At 40.2% G+C, this 16460-nt stretch overlaps 1 protein-coding gene across 12 annotated transcripts in view; it reads right to left on the minus strand.

Moving 5' to 3' along the window:
• The window catches only part of SUN1 (Sad1 and UNC84 domain containing 1), a 65575-nt gene extending 50629 nt beyond the window's left edge, over positions 1-14946 (minus strand). For 4 of the 12 annotated variants that reach the window (XM_036741347.1, XM_036741349.1, XM_036741344.1 and 1 more), the window contains exon 1: positions 1743-1918. The gene's annotated coding sequence lies outside the window, so the exon portion shown is untranslated. Of the gene's footprint in view, positions 1-1742; positions 1971-3674; positions 3696-14877 lie in introns of those variants that run through there. The other 8 variants (XM_036741351.1, XM_036741346.1, XM_036741342.1 and 5 more) reach the window with 8 other exon arrangements.
• Positions 14947-16460: the final 1514 nt, after the last annotated feature.

The raw sequence follows: 16460 nt of genomic DNA on the forward strand, positions 1-16460 counted from the left end.
ATTGCCCATTTCATCCAACTTTTTTATTTTTGGTAATAGTTTTAAAAAAGTTATAAATTGCATTGTTACAAAGAACTTTGCATTCCTTATTAGAAAAAGAGTTTTGTACCAATGTATAGCAATACTGTTTTTAAGCCTGAGAATGAATTATGTGCCCTACAATGAAAATTAATAGCACAAATCTGTCCTAAGCATGATGCAGGAACATCCAAGTTCCACATGCAGTATTCCCAAAGCAGTTCTAGCCTCAGCATTTAAAGTCTTTTGCTAGTAGTCCTTGATTTTTAAGTAGAGTTTCAGATTACTATTGCTGTCTGTAGCTGCTTAGCTCAGTTGATTAAAGACCAGTGATAATGACACAGTTTGATGGATCTGTAGTTGTATGTGGACAAGCCAGCCTCCCTCTGTTCTATTCTTAAATCTAGCCAGTCTCCCCAAAGCATGTTCTATATTTCACAACACAATCACATCTGATGAGCAAGTGAATGAAAGAAGTGAACTTTATATTATTTTGGTTTCATAACAAGATTAAAATGTAACATTTGCATCTTCTGCCACAACTGGAAAACCATTTCGAAAGTGTATAGTCTTACTAATTGTGCGTCAGTGGTATCATTTTCATACAGGAAAAAACATTACCATTATAATGAACATAAAAGTCACAAGGAAAAAATCTATTTGATTTCATTTAAATTGTTTTATAGATACTTGGTACAGTTAATGTCAACAGCCCAAAGATTAACACAACACCAATAAATCAGTATGCTATTCCATTATGGAAACAAATGTCAGTTTCAAACTTACAGAACATGTATTTTGAAAGACTATTCAAGAATTTTATAGCATAGATTTAAAACTTTCCTCTTGACTTTTAAGGTGTCTCAAACATATCAGGAGTTTTTCTCCTTCAAAGGGTATGATAAAAAAGTTTGATAATTCATAGCTGAAGATGCAAATATAAACATTTCAAAGTTTGTTATGAAACCAAAGTAGTATGTAAAGCATATGACTGAAAGCTTGGTTTTTTAACACCTATCACATGTAATCTGAATGTTTTCTATTCAGCAAGTATACATCCTTACTGGTCTAAGAACTGTTGAACTTAACAGTTTAGAAAACGATATGCATCAAACTATACTCAAGATGACAAGTTATACAGCCACACGTTTCAAGCCAATATTATAAACTAAGACAATCAAATGGAACCACAACAAAATTTGGTTATAGGATCATGAAATCAGTTTTGAAGATATACTGGAAAAAGACAATAAACTACTTATTTCAAAGATGACAAAGAAAACAAATTTTCAACACAGTAAACAAACAGTATCCAGAAATTGATGGAAAACTTTACCAGGTATTATTTCCAAAATCAAAATAGGTAAAAAGTTACAATCTATTCAGAAGGTCAAAGAACATTTATAATTATGAAAAGGCTAGTTAAAATAAGTCACTGATAAACCAAGTCACTTATTAAGTTGGGGAAAGAATAAAAGCAGGTCCACAATTTCACCCATTGAAGAAACCTTTAGAGTTAAATTGAAACTGAACTTCCCATAAATATATCTCAATTGGCCACTTCGGGTAACAGAGTAGTGCTCTAATAGCATATTATTGCAGCACATGTAAAAGCAAATAAAATGACCAAAAAAGAAAATCAGCCTTATTTAAAACGTGCCTAGAAAGCACCAAGATTAGTCTCTTTATTACAATTCAATATGACAGTAATAAATGTATCAAACCTCTTTATCCAAAGTTCCAGGGTCCACTTTCAGATCACCTGCTCAGAGCACTCCTACATATTTTCATAATTATATTCCAAAAGTTTCGCAAGCTCACAAACCGATTCTCGAAGAGGGAAGTTCGCAAGTTGACAGCACAGTGTTTTCGCTTCCACACCAAAGAATCCTAAAATGGCTTCCCAGTCTCAACAAAGCCTGAAGCCTGGACTAATCTGATCCAGCCTCTCTAAGCATCAACTGTCAGTCAGAGGGAGCCTTTAAATTTATTGGACACTGCAGCTTTAGCCAACCCACAGATATTTAACCCGTTAATTTCCTCTCAAACTACCCAAAGTTTCACATGGATAAACTAGAATACAATCTTAAGAGCAGCCAGATAATTTACAAAACAAAGATAGCAGTTTCCATAAGATATGCTTCATTTTATATTTCCATTCCAACTATTATCATATATAAAATGCAAAATCTAGTTATTATATAGGTTACACATGTGATTATAACTTTTTAATATTTTAAATTAAGATTATGTTCTTCCCTATTTTAAGTTAGTACTAAAGGCTGAATTAACCATTTAAAAATTATTTCCCTGTTAAATACAGACCATCTTACAGTTTGGTGAATGATTTTTTTATATAACAGATGGAAAGTCATCAATGAAAAAAGAATAAAGCTTTCTTTAAAGCAGAGGGAGCTGCAAAATAATTGCTCCTACGACCAATTAAACTGGATTTGATTTACATGTAGAAGACATTTTAAAGAAGTAACATATAAATAACCCTTAAAGACAAATTGATGATTTCCCACAATTAGTTAAATATAGCAAATCAGAACCTTATCTATAATTATACACTTTCTCTATAAAAAAAAATTTCCCTTTTGAAGCATATGATTTGGAAATTTTTAGGTTCAGAGCACACAGTACGCAAACCAAGACTTCTTTAATTTCTGGAACAAGACAAAAGGAAAGGTAAGGGCATATTTACAATGTATAAAAAGCTCCAAGTAACAGTTCTAAGGAAAAATAAGGCTTTTATTCTAAGCTGTATTATCATATCCTTACATGCCCAAGTGATAATTTCTCCAAGGTCTTTTCAGTAAAATCCCACTTCCTCTTACTGCAGTATCATTTAACCACAGTAAAATCAGAGTGGTCAAATGATATCCTATATACGCTATAATGTGTAATGCTACGGAAAATCGAGTATTAAAAGCTTTACTGTACATGCTTCAGAACTAAACTGTTAATAGAGGTAAAATCTTATCATAGCAAAAACTTTTATAAAAGAATATTCTGTATAAAAAAAAGTATTTCTTACCTCCTGCTAGATAGCCCAAGCCCATGGCAGTACTGCTTTCTTTATGTGGTTACAATAAATAAAACTGTACAATAATTTTCTATGGTCCCTAGCCATTTGACAAATCATTCTGTTTTGGAAAAAAATACCCAATTGCATTTTTCCTAGCACATTATTTTATACATATTTTGATACTCCAATGAAGTCAGAGACCATTAGAATACTAGATCAGGTTCTCCCTCCAAGGAGACATATCTCAACTCTTCTATAACTCAGTTCTGAAGGGAAAAAAATTATAAACCTGAAATGAATGTTACTCAATTTCTAGGAACTCAGGCTCAGCTAGGCTTGTCTTCTTTCAACTAGCAAGTACTTAAAGGCTTTACAGGTTGGCCTGCCCAAGGTTACTTAGGCTCTTATATACAAAGGATGAACTAATGGTATGTTGTTTGCATAGTAAACAGTTATGAAAAAAAATTATAACTAACTCTACAAGGTTCATTTTTTTAAGATGACCTTTTACACCAAATATTCCCCAGAACACTCAGATCTCATCGATTCAGAAGTTCTGGCCAAAGATGCAGATCCCAACCCATCCATGCCTGCCTATCCTGTTTGACTCTTGTAGATGTCTTACCTTAAGTTCAACACATGAAATCCACTCAAAGTGCTAGAAGCTTTCCTCACTTTCCATTGATACACTGAAGTTACAACAACAAGGCTAAAAGGACCCAAAAAAAACCCTTCAGTAAGCAAACAACTGACTTATTTGCCAAACAGAGATGGCTGCCAAAGGCATTACCAGGATAAACTAGAAACTTGTTCATAAAATTCTGTGACGATAATAGACAATGGTGAGCAATATTAAATATTAGTTCGTAAAGCAGAGAAAAGAGAGTGGAGTTTGAAGATAACCAAGAAGTAATCAGTCTGATGGCATTTACGGATGAAAGGGGAAGGAGGACAACAAACAGAAGAAAAGTAGAAACAATTCATAAAAATCAGTATAACAAACAGCTTTTCCATCAAGGACAGTGGAATCTCCATTCAGTCTGTAACATCACAGACCTAGAAGGACTTATAAAGAAGACAGAAATGGCACTAAAGAGAATAATAGGAAAAGCACATGTGTTGGACGAAGTGTAGCTACAGAAGGTCTGTGTCAGAAGCAACACAATTATGAGAGCATGGAGGGATCAATGTGCCAGGTATGTGGAAAGGTTAGATACCAAACAAGCAGAAAAAATCCGGGACTTATTAATACCAAAAAATGCAAGCTAAGGAGAGAACGTCAGTAACTAATGATCCATGTGCCTATTACCCTATCTCTACAAAACTTCAATGAAAATCACATACTACCGAAAAAGATCGTGTTGCATTATATTTGCTTCAGAACTGTTAACAGGTAAAAGCCCATCCTAGCAAAAACAAATCAGGAACAACGTTCATGACAGTAAATAAGATATTTGTAAAACCACTTGACAAACCTAAAGCACTATATAATTGCTATTATCCCTGATAAAGAATAAGCACTTTTCTAAATGAGATTTTAAAAAAGCCACATCTTTGTCATTTTACAATTACTTGAAAGAAGCAGTGAATAGAACCTCCCAGTGTCTGCTGCTTGTTGATTATGAAAAAAGCATTTAATTCAATAGACCAAAATCCAGCCAGATGGGCTCTTCCATAAGGTGTCTCAAGATTCCTTGAAAGATATAACAACAAAAATATTATATCTAAAAAAAAAGAAATAAAAGAGATATTATGCCTAGGAATTAGGTGAGGCATAACACAATGGAGCTGTATTGCCACTGTGATAGAGGAGACAATGCACAGAGCCCAAATTGAAGAGGGATTCCCTATGGATGGAGAGATCCTCCAGGTGCCCCTGTTTGCAGATGACATTATGCTGACTGCATCAAGGAGCACTGGAACACTGTGGAGCAGGCCTGCACAACCTGTGACCCAGAGAGTCACCCACAGCCCGCAGGCCACCAAGGCATTTGATCCTCACAGCAACTCAATGAAGAAAGAGCTATTATCCCCATTTACAGATCTGGAAACTGAGGCTGAGAACAGTTAAGTGACTTGTACAGAGTCACACAGCTTGCATCTGAAGAAGCATGTGAACTCAGGTCTGCACCTAGCTACCTCTACGTGAAACTGTACTGCTTCCTTCTTTTTCCAAGGGGTTTCAAAAACACATCGCAGATTATTTTAACTTGTTAACAGATAAAAATAATCTTCAAATTAATGGTTATTTATTTTGTTGACAGCGAGGTGGCACATGAATAGAGCTCTGAGTTTCAATCCAGTTTCAGATATTTACTGGCTATGTGACCCAGGACAGATCACTTAACCTCTGTTTGCCTTAGTTTCCTCAACTGTAAAATAGAGATAACAACAGAACGGCACCTACTTCCTCATACAGTTGTTGTAAGGATCAAATGAGATAATATTTGTAAAGTGCTTAGCACAATGCCTAGCACATAAAAGGTGCTATATGAATGCTTCTCTTCCCGCCCCCTCCTTTTGACTGAACTCTACCAAAAGAAAATAATTCAGAATCGTTATAGAATTTTATTTATTTATAAGCAGCTATCAATTCATATAGGTTTTACCCAAACAGTTGCCCAATCTCGTCATCTCTACCTCCACATCTATCTTATAAGTCACTTTCTCTCCACTCACATACCCATTATCCTAGTTCAGGCCCTCATCTATCCTCACCTGGACTCAAGAACTTTTTAACAAATCTCCCTGCCCCAAGGCCTTTCCCCACTCCAAACTATCCTCCACTTCACAGTGACTTTTCAAAAGTGAGCATCTGACCATGTCACACACACCCCTTATTCTGTAAACTCCTGTAGCTCCCCATTACCTCCAGAATCAAATATAAACTTCTGCTTGACATTTGAAGCTCTTCATAACCTTGCCCTGTTCTAACTCTCTAGCCTTATTAAATATCGCTCTTTCATGAAATTTATAGTCCAGCCATATCAGTCTACTTGGGTTCCTCACACACAATGTTTCACCTTCTCCCTCCCACTCTTTGCACTCAATGTTCCCCATGCCTGGAATGCACCTTGTCTTCAATTCTGCTTCTTAAAACTGTTTGCTTCAAGGTTCAACTCAAATGTTACCTTCTGATAATTAAACCCACAAAAGTTGATGAGGTCACCAAGACAGTATGGACAGAGAAAAGAAAGGGACAGAGCCATGGGGAACACTCACAGGTAGTTATCATTTGGATAGTGAAACTACAAAGGAGGCTGAGGAGGAATGGTCAGAAAAGTAAAAGTAAAAACAGGAAAGAGTAAAGTCATGTAAGACTAATGAGCACAGCTCAGGTGGGAGGAGAGGGCTGTCAACAGCCTCAAATGTAGCAGATCAGTCAAGAAGAATGAAGACTGAAAAGAGACCAATTTTGTGATTAAAAGGTCACTAGTAACTTTGGAGGGAATTGCTTCAGTCAAGTGATAAGGTTGAAACCTAGATTGCAAAGGATTGAGGAGTGATAGGAGAAAGGAAGGTAGAGTGTAGATACCTTTTTTCGGAGTTTGGTTGAGAAAGGGAAGATAAATATAGGATGACAGGGAATGGTAGAGCCTAATGAAAATTTTTTTCCAAGGATCAGGAAGATTTGGGCATGTTTGAAGGTAGTAAGGAAGGTAAGGAGAGGTTGAAGATTGGAGAGAAGAAATGACTGAAGCTATAATCCATTAGAGGGACAGGCTCAAGGACACATGGTGAGGGGTTGGCCTTGGCAAGAAGAAAGAAGGAAAGAGCTGGAGATGAAATTAAGGGGGGCTGAAATGAAGAATAAAGTATGAGAGATATCATTTTAAATTGCCTCAATTTTCTCATTCAAGAGGCAAGATTCCTGCAGGGAAGGAGTAGCAGGGAATGTGAGAGAGTTGAAAGAAGGTTTGGAAAAGATTCTGTGGGGAGAGAGATAGGGAATCAGTTAAGAAGTATAAAAGGAGAAAAAACTGATAGAACTGACTATTGATAGAATGACAAAGGTATTGCCATTCCACTGCCATCTTACTGCTCAAAAATCTTGCTTGTTTTAAGGAAGATCGCCACTATGTTGAGTGGATCCAGTGGTGAACTTATAGGAGGAAGTGGACAAGAGTTATATAAGATGAAAACATGGATAAGAGTTGTAGAAGATGGGTGGAGACAGATGGGTTGGCACAGATAAATAGGCACCAGATGGGTTCTATGGGATCACAGATGCATTTGAGGATTTTTAGAAAGAGCAGAAACTCTTGCCCTAAGAACAGTAGAAGCCAATTCTGTTCTTTCAAGACCTGAGTTCTAAGGCTTCCTCACTCTGAAGTCAAAGATTCACATCCCCATGCACCAAGCTCTGTAAAATAAAGAACAAGTTCACCCTTGCCATCTAATGTCCATGGGCTTTGTTGTTGGTGTTGTCATTCAGTCATTTTCAGTCATGTCCAACTCTTCAAGATCCCACTTGGGGTTTTCATGACAAAGAGTGGTATACCATTTCCTTCTCCAGCTCATTTTACAGGTGAGGAAGTGAGGCAAACAGGGTTAAGTGACGTGCCCAGGGTCACAAGCCAGTCAGTGTCTGATGTCAAATTTGAACTCAGGTCTTCTGTCTCCAGGTCCAGCACTCTATCTACTCTTTCAACTTATTTTTCCAGCCTTATTACACATTACTCCTCTTCACACACACTATGGTCCAGGAAAACTCACCTTCTTACCGTTCCTCCTCTACTCTGGCAATGCCTATCACCCCATTCCTGGAATGTACTCCCATTTTTCCATCTCCTCTTATTATCCTTAGTTTCCTTTAAGGCTCAGCTGCAGCAGCACCTTCTACATGAAGCCTTTTCTGACCTTCCTAGTCAATGGTTCTTCATTGCTTTTTTTTTCTACTCTCCCCTGAGTGATCTCATGCCTTTTCACTGCACATCACCTATCAACTCTACTCAAACTCCTCAGCCTGATACTAAACGTCCATTCACAGTCTGGTTCCAAGTTACCCTTCCAGTCTTCTCTTACATTAGTTTCCATTACGAACCCTTGACTAGGACTCAGGAGACCAGAGTTCTAGCCCAAGGTCTGCCACTAACAGCTAGTTGTAGGACTTTTGAGCACACATACACCCAGGGAAGTTAGGAATAAGACATAAGCACTACACATACAGGAACTACCTTTGTGAAGTGTCATCTGGAAATTCTACACCCAGGACATCTGGTAAGTTTCTGAAGACTAGCTTCTATGCCAGTTAAGCCATCAGTGTTACTAAACTGGCCCAAATCATCCTGCAGTAGCAAAGTAAAGTGCTGGGCAAGTACAAGAGAGATGAAAGACAACAGTCAGTACATAAATTCTAGCATGTGTCCTCACAACGATCCTGTGAGAAAAGAACATTATACCTACTTTATGGAAGAGGTCACTTTACATGGGTGAAGTGACTTACCCATGGTCCCCACAGCTAGTTAAGTGGCAGAGCAAGAACTCAAAGTGGATCTTCTGACTCCAAAGCACTGCTCCTCTCCCCGGACAAATACTGTATCTCTTCCCAGAAACAAGGAGCATAAGAGTTGGAATCAGGAAGACCTAAGTTCGCATCTGTCCTCTGACATTTCCTGTGTTAAGTCACTTACCCTGAGTTAAAGGGGGATAATAATACCTGTAGTACTTCCTTCACAGGTTGTTATCAGACTCAAATGAGTTGATATTTACAAAGCCCTTTGCAAACTGTAAAATATAAATTATATATGATATATAAATATATTATTATATAAATAACTATTATCTCTGACAAGTGAGCAGACACGTGGTTTGACCTTGGGGATTTGATGTCTGTCCCTATTTTTGTGTATAAATTATCTATGTCTCCTCAAAGACTCTTTGGCTGGAAAGGATTCCCAGAGCCATGGTCTATGTATGTAGGATCATAGATTTAGAGCTGAAAAGCACCTCTAGCCATCTAGTCCAACCCTCTCATTTTAAAGCTGAGAAAACTGAAAATTGGAGATGTTAAAGTGAGTTGCTAAGGTCGCACAGATAAGGTCACAGGCAAGATCTGAACCCAGCCCTCTAATTTCAGAGCCAGTGATCTTTCCACTGTACCATGTGTGATATGTTCCCAGTAAAAAGGTCACAAAACTGCCATTTAACACATCTGCCTTGGGCAAAGACCGTTACTTCAGTACAAGTAGGTCAGCACCAAGGGAACTATTCAGTGATCAGGAGAGCTCCTGCAGACTCAGACACTTGTCCTATGTTTGAAGCTATCACATCCCCCCTAAAGAAGCAAATACACTTCAACAGCTCGGTTGTCTTGGTCTCTAATAAAGCTCTTTGTCCTCTGAACTCTCAAAGCACTTTACTTCTAGCTCTCCAATACCTATGCTTTATATTATAGTTATTTCTGTTTGTGTTGGAATGTCTGTCTTTTTGTACTTTCATTAGTCTTCAAGCAGTTTCTTGTGTAGGCCTTTAATAAATATTTGTTGAATTAAGAGTGATCCATTTACAATATTTTGAATTTTTAAAAAAGCTTTTCTGAATTTATCTTAAGAACTACTTGTCTAGTTGTGGTATATGAATGTAATGGAATACTATTATTCTATATATGATGAGCAGGCAGATTTCAAAAAACCTGTAAAGACTTACATGAATTGATGCTGAGTGAAGTAAGCCAAACCAGGAGAACATTATACACAACAACGGCAACTTTGATTGACTTAGCTCTTCTCGGCAATACAAAGACCCAAGACAATTCCAAAAGACTTGTGATGGAAAATACTAACCACACGCAGAGAAAGAACTATGGAGTCCGAATGCAGATCAAAGTGTAATACTTTCAGGGGGGTTTTTTGTTTGTTTTTTTCTTTCTTGTGGTTTTTCCCTTTTGTTCTGATTCTTCTTTCACAACTTAACTAATGTGGAAATATGTATAACATGATTGTACATATATAACCTATACAGATTGCTTGCTGTCTTGGGGAGAGAAAAGGGAAGGGAGGGGGGAGAAAATTTTCAAAACTGTTCAAAAATTAATATTGAAAACTATCTTTACATGTAACTGGAAAAAAATAAAATACTATTAAGGGAAAAAAAGAACTACTTATCTGAGTTGATACTGAATAATGTGCACGCATTTTACTTAGCACAAAATTCAAAAGCATTTCCCATATAAAACCTATCTACTTAACTCAACTCTTCCCTTCCCTTTCAATAATCTATACACTAAGACTGTGAATATCAGGGAAAGAAATCCAACAAGTATGATACAATTGCAGGTATTAAAAACATAGCAAAGCCAATTAATGAATTGTTACTTAACCAATTATAACATGTAAATAATTACACCATAGGCAATAACACTCTACTTTCATCACCCAGCTCATATTAATAACTCACACTTCTCTAGTACTTTACAACTTAAAAAGAGTTTTTCCCATGGTGACCCCGTGACTCGATTGTATTGTCAACTCCACTTAACAGATGAAGATCAGCTTAGAGATGTTAAGTGACTTGACCATTACCACAGAGCAACGAACCAGAAGGCCACGACTCAAAATGAGGCCTCCTATTTCCAAGTCCAGTGCTCTTTCTACACAATTTTCTGTACACAAGTCTCTGACAAGGGTAGGAGCAAATAAAAGATTGACTTCAATTTGTCACCACTGTTACTACCATAACCTGGTGCCCTCATGGCAATTTTTTAAAAAATATTTTATTTTTTTCCCCAATTACATGTAAAGACAATTTTTGACATTCATTTTTAAAACATTGTGAGTTCCAAATTTTCTCTCTCCCTTCTTCACCTCCCCCCTCCCTGAGATAGTAAGCAATTTGATTTAGGTTATACATGTTCAATCACACAAAACACATTCCCATACTAGTCATGTTGTGAAAGAAGACACAGACCCAAAGGGAAAAAAAACATGAAAAAAATACAGAAAGTGAAAAATAGCACACTATCTTCATTCAGACTCTAATTCTTTCTCTGAAGGTGGATAGCATTTCTCATCATGAGTCATTTGGAACTGTCTTAGATCACTGTATTGTTGAGAAGATCTATGTCATTCACAGTTGATCATCATACTGTATTGCTGTTACTGTGTACAATGTTCTCCTGGTTCTGCTCATTTCACGTTGTATCAGTTGATATAAATATCTCCAGTTTTTTCTGAAACCAGCCTGCTCACCATTTCTTATAGCATAGTAATATACTATTACAATCATAATACAACTTGTTCAGCCATTCCCTGAGGGGCATCCCTTCAGTTTCCAATTTTTTTGCCACTACAAAAAGTCACTATGAATATTTTTGTACAAACGGCCCTTCTCACTGCCTTTAAAAAAAAATCTCTTTGGGATACAGCTCTAGTAGCAATATGGCTGGATCAAAGGGTATACACAGTTTTATAGCCCTCTGGGCATAGTTCTTCACGGCAACTTTTGAACCTGCTAACTGCTTTAGTATCAGGATAACAATAAAAATGATACCAGCTCACATTTATGTAGCACTTTAAGCTCTGCAAAGTTCTTTGTAATGATTAATCCGGGGTCACAGGAGGCAAAACTCCAGTTCCAAAAGTCACTTTACTCAAGTTTTGATTCCCACTGCTTCAACAGGCAAGTAAATGGCATAAAGGTACACTGTATTAAATGAATCTCTTTAACAACAATATTGTTGTTAAAGTCAATAAAAAAGATAATCAACTCTGAAAGACTTAGGGACGCTGATCCACACAATGACCAACCACAATTCCAAAGGACTCTTGATGAAACATGCCATCCATCTCCAGACAGAGAAGGTCATGGACTCAGGAGTGTAGATTTTGAAGCACATTCCCTCCTCCCTCCCCCCTCCTCACCCCCCCAACAGAAAAATAAGATGAACCCTTTTAGCACACCATACTATACTCAATTTTACTAAGCTAACCTAGTAAGAATCCAATGACTTTGCCAAGTCACAAACTAACCACATGCCCAAGTGAATTCAAGATCTCAGAAGAACAGCTATAATTCAGGTCCACAGTCCCACCTCCACATGATCGATCACAAAAATATACAAACATCCTGATATTGTACACATAGACATTTAGACTTTGCAACAATCCCTATCTCACCACCTACACAGCCCCCCATTCGCTGCTATCAAATTCTGAACAGGAATATGTAATGCTAGTAGTTTAGTATGCTAAGAAATCCAGTAAATTTTCAAAAGTGTGATAACACAGAAGCCTCATCTCTATTATCCTCTCTACACTTCAGCCAAATTGAACTCCTGGAAACTCTCCTAACACAACCTGTCTTTGTTAATGCTGTACAATCTTCCCTTTGACCCAACTGACAGAATTAATCTTATCAGTTCTTTAAGGGCTAGCCCAAATGCCTCTATTTCCAAGTTTTGTTTTGCTTTTTTTTGATCCACCCAGTCAGAAGTAATCTCTTCTACCTCTGAACTCCCAGAGCACTTTGTACTTTGAGGTGATGTGAAGAGAAAGAGCATGGGGGGTAGGGAGAGAAGGGGACAGGATAGGGATCAGGGATGGCTTGAAGAATGATAAATATGAGGATTTTAAGAGGGTCAAAACGAGAGGAGAACACGTTCTAGGAAGTGGCTTATGCAAATGCATATAGATAAAGAGAGATGATGAAGTTCAGGGAACAACAGCTGGTAGTGCAGTTTAGATGAAAGGTAGAGTGTATGAAGAATGTAAAATTAGATCAGATTGTAGAGGTATAGAATTGCAACTTGAGAGGTATGCTAGATTGCCCTGAAGGTCCTTAAATATAATAATAGTACTAATTAAATGAATGACTGAAATGCACATGGTAGATTGAAGTGTCAAAGACAGAAAGCAAATTTCCTGGAGGTCCCAGAAGTTTGGAAAGTTAGGATTGGTATTCTTCTTCAGTCTCACTGAGCTAGTCTTTCCTCATCATATTAAAGTACCTCCAGGAAATCACTCTTCCTTGATGTTAATGTAAAGTGTTAAGAGTGGCCAGCTCTGCAGGGTCTCCAAAACCTCTGAACCACCTGGGTGGGACAGAAGCCCTCTGGGACAAGCTAGTCAAGCTGATGAATGGGCATTTGACCTGTGATTTAACTGGTATAGAGAACTCCCAAAGATTAAACTCCTTCTAGCAATACAAGGTGGCATCACCTCTGCAATTATTTTAGAGCTGCCCAGGGCAATGGGAGGCTAAGTTACTTTCCCGGTGTCACATAGCCAGTATGGGTCAAGCAAGACAAGACTGATCTTCCTGACTCGGAGGTTAACTATCTACGAAAGAATTTGATACCATTTTTAAAAGTCCTTATAAAAAAAAATGGAATGTCAGTGCTTTCAATAAGCTGTCAATGAGGCAATGTTTGATTTGTTAGTTTTTCATTACGACTCTGCAAACTCTGTCCTATTACAAACATGACATCAACTTTGTAATATTACAACTAGATGTCAACGTTCTGCCATTTGAAGGACCCTTCTAAAACCTATCCTCTGAAAACCACGAGTCGTCTTTAAAAATACCAATTCGCGTGCAGCAAGGAGTTGAACTAGGATGATGCTCAACTTTTTGAAAGCAAATTTATAAAGTGGATGTATTGGGATATATACAGAAAACAGGGGATTGGGGGAGGGGGGGAGGGTCTAGACAGCCCTCTGCAAGTACCTGAAGCTCACTTATGCAGGGGAACGCATTAGACTTGTCCCATTTGACTCCAGGAGGCAGACCAAGAGTAAAGGAAGGAGAAATTAGAGGCAAAAGTTAGGCTTGAGGTTAAGGGGAAAATTCCTAACAATGAGAACAGTCAAACTAGAAAAGTCCTGTTTTGGAAGGTGGTGGGTCCCCAGTCCTCGGAGGTATGCAAGCAGGGGCCAATGGCCGCTTCGGGGTTATGTCACATTTGGAATGCTTTGGGGCTGGACTAGCTCGCCGTCTATGAAGTGCCCGCAGGGACCACTAAGCAGCTGATCCGAGAGGGACCACTCGGCAAGAAAGCACAACCAGCCGCCCTTGGAGGCACGTCGTCTTCTCCAGTCTCCTGCTGAGTACCATAAAATATTTACTGGGCTCCGGGGAGCGCGGGGCCGGGAAGGGGGAGGGACGGGGAGGTCTGAGCGAGGCTTCAGAAACACCCCCAGCGTGACGTAGCAAAGTAACAGCGGGAGGGACCAGCGGGGAGGCTCGGAGTTAAAGTGAAGCCTCCCAAAAAAAAAAAAAAGAAATGGAAAAAGCCGCAGGGCGGTGCCCCCAGGATGCCGTTGCAGCCCCGCCTCCGCGGCGGCCACCGCGTAACCCGCGAGGCTAATGAGGGCGGGGGGAGGGGAGAAGGGAGCAAGCTCCTCCCCCTCCATGCTGATGAGGGCGGGGGGACAGGCTCCTCCTCCCCCACCTCCCCGCCCCCTCCTCCCGGCGGTCTCGGGCTCCGGGTGGGCACGGAGGAGAGAAGCTGCCCAGGCCCCGAAGGGCGCTCCTCCGCTCAGTTCCTCGCCTCCTCTGGGACGCGTCGGCGGCGCCAAGCCGGCGGCTGTTAGCGGCGGGGGGCGGTACCCGGACCCAGCTCCGCCCAGAGCCAGCCCGCTCTTGTCCCTCCCCACCCGGGATAAGGGGGGAGGGGAAAAACCTGCTTCCCACCCCGCCGTGGGAGGGACCGAGGAGCCGGGGAAGAGCCCGCCGCCGGGCCTCGCCCTTCCCGGCAGGATCCGAGGAAAGCAGTGGGCCCCGGTGAAGCCCCAGCCTCTTCCCTGCCCAAGGGGGACCGGCGGCGGAAGGGCTGGGGGGAGCCAAGGGAGATGGGACCGGCGCTCCCGCGCTCCCGCTCCAGCGCTCACCTGCTCTCGCGCGGCCGCCGCCCCGGTCTGTGCCTCCCCGAGGCTCGTGCAGATGCCGTCACGCCCAGCACGCGCCCCTAGCAACGTCACCTACACTCCCCGCCCCCTCCTCGCTCTCAGACACCTTCTCTTCCTTTCGTCCCCCACCCCCAGCCGGGTCGAGTTCACCCCAAAGAGACCGAAAGCCGAGCCCCGGGCTCAGGCCACTCCCGAAGCTTGGGGGCGGTGCGGGAGAGTAGCTCTGGGGAAACCGGCTCGGCGACCATTCCCCGCGCATCCTACCTGGACCGCTCCTGGCCAATTTAAAGTCGCCGTACCTGAGGGGGCGGGGCCTGGGTGGGGCCAATCAGGAGACAAGCTGCCGCAGCATGTCCCGGGAGATCTTTCAGCCCCAAACCCAGGGGCTGCTCGGTGGTTGGTGCTCTGGTTAGAGTCCTGGTCTCGGAGGCTGGCAAAGACTGGAGTTTGCATCCTCCTCCTCTCAGCCCCCCTCGTTTTCCCTGTCCTTCTAAATCCTAACTAAAATTCCACCTCCAGCAGGAAGTCTTCCCAGCCCCTCTTAATTCCAGTGTCTTTCCTGTTAATTTTTTCCTATTTAAGACCAACATCTCATACCGTATACCAAGATAAGGTCAGAATGGGTACGTGATTTACAAAAAGGGTGATACCATAAAGCGAATCGACAGAGCATGAAATAGTTTCTGTCAGATTTATGGGTAAGGAAAGAATTTAGGACCAAAAAAGATAAAGAGAGCATTACAAAATGCAAAATAGATCATTTTGATTATATAAAATTAAAAAGTTTTTGCACAAACAAAACCAATGCAACCAAAATTATAAGGAAAGCTGAAAACTGGGGGGAGGGACGAATTTTGCAACAAGTATGTCTGATATAGGCCTCATTTCTCAAATATATAGAGAACTGAGTCAAATTTATAAAAAATACAAGTAATTTCCCAATTGATCAATGGTCAAAGGATATGAACAGGCAGTTTTCAGACAAAGAAATCAAAGCTACCCTTAGTCATTTGATAAAATGTTCTAAATCACTGTTGTTCAGAGAAGCGCAAATTAAAGCAACGCTGAGGGACCATCTCACACCTACCAGAGTGGCTCATATGACAAAAAATGAAAATGATGGATTTGGAGGGGATGTGGGAAAACTGACGCTAATGCACTCTTGGTGGATTCTGGAGTGCTTTCTGGAGAGCAATTTGGAACTATGCTTAGTGGGCTGTAAAATTGTGCATACCCTCTGATCCAGCAATACCACTGCTAGGTTTATATCCCAAAGACATCCAAAAAAAAAAAAGAAAGGATCTATTTGTCCAAAAAAAAAATGTTTATAGCAGCTCTTTTTGTGGTGGCTAAGAACTGGAGATCAAAGAGATGCCCATCAATTGAGGAATGGCTAAGCAAGATGTGATATGTGATTGCAACGGAATATTATTGTGTTATAAGAAATGAATAAGTTTAGAATAAGTTTAGAAAAACCTGGAAAGACTTACATGAACTGATGCACAGTGAAGTGAACAGAACCAGCAATATTGTTCAATGAAGAACTGTGACTGACTATTTATATA

This window comes from Trichosurus vulpecula, chromosome 1, assembly GCF_011100635.1.
Source record: "Trichosurus vulpecula isolate mTriVul1 chromosome 1, mTriVul1.pri, whole genome shotgun sequence".
NCBI lineage: Eukaryota > Metazoa > Chordata > Mammalia > Diprotodontia > Phalangeridae > Trichosurus > Trichosurus vulpecula.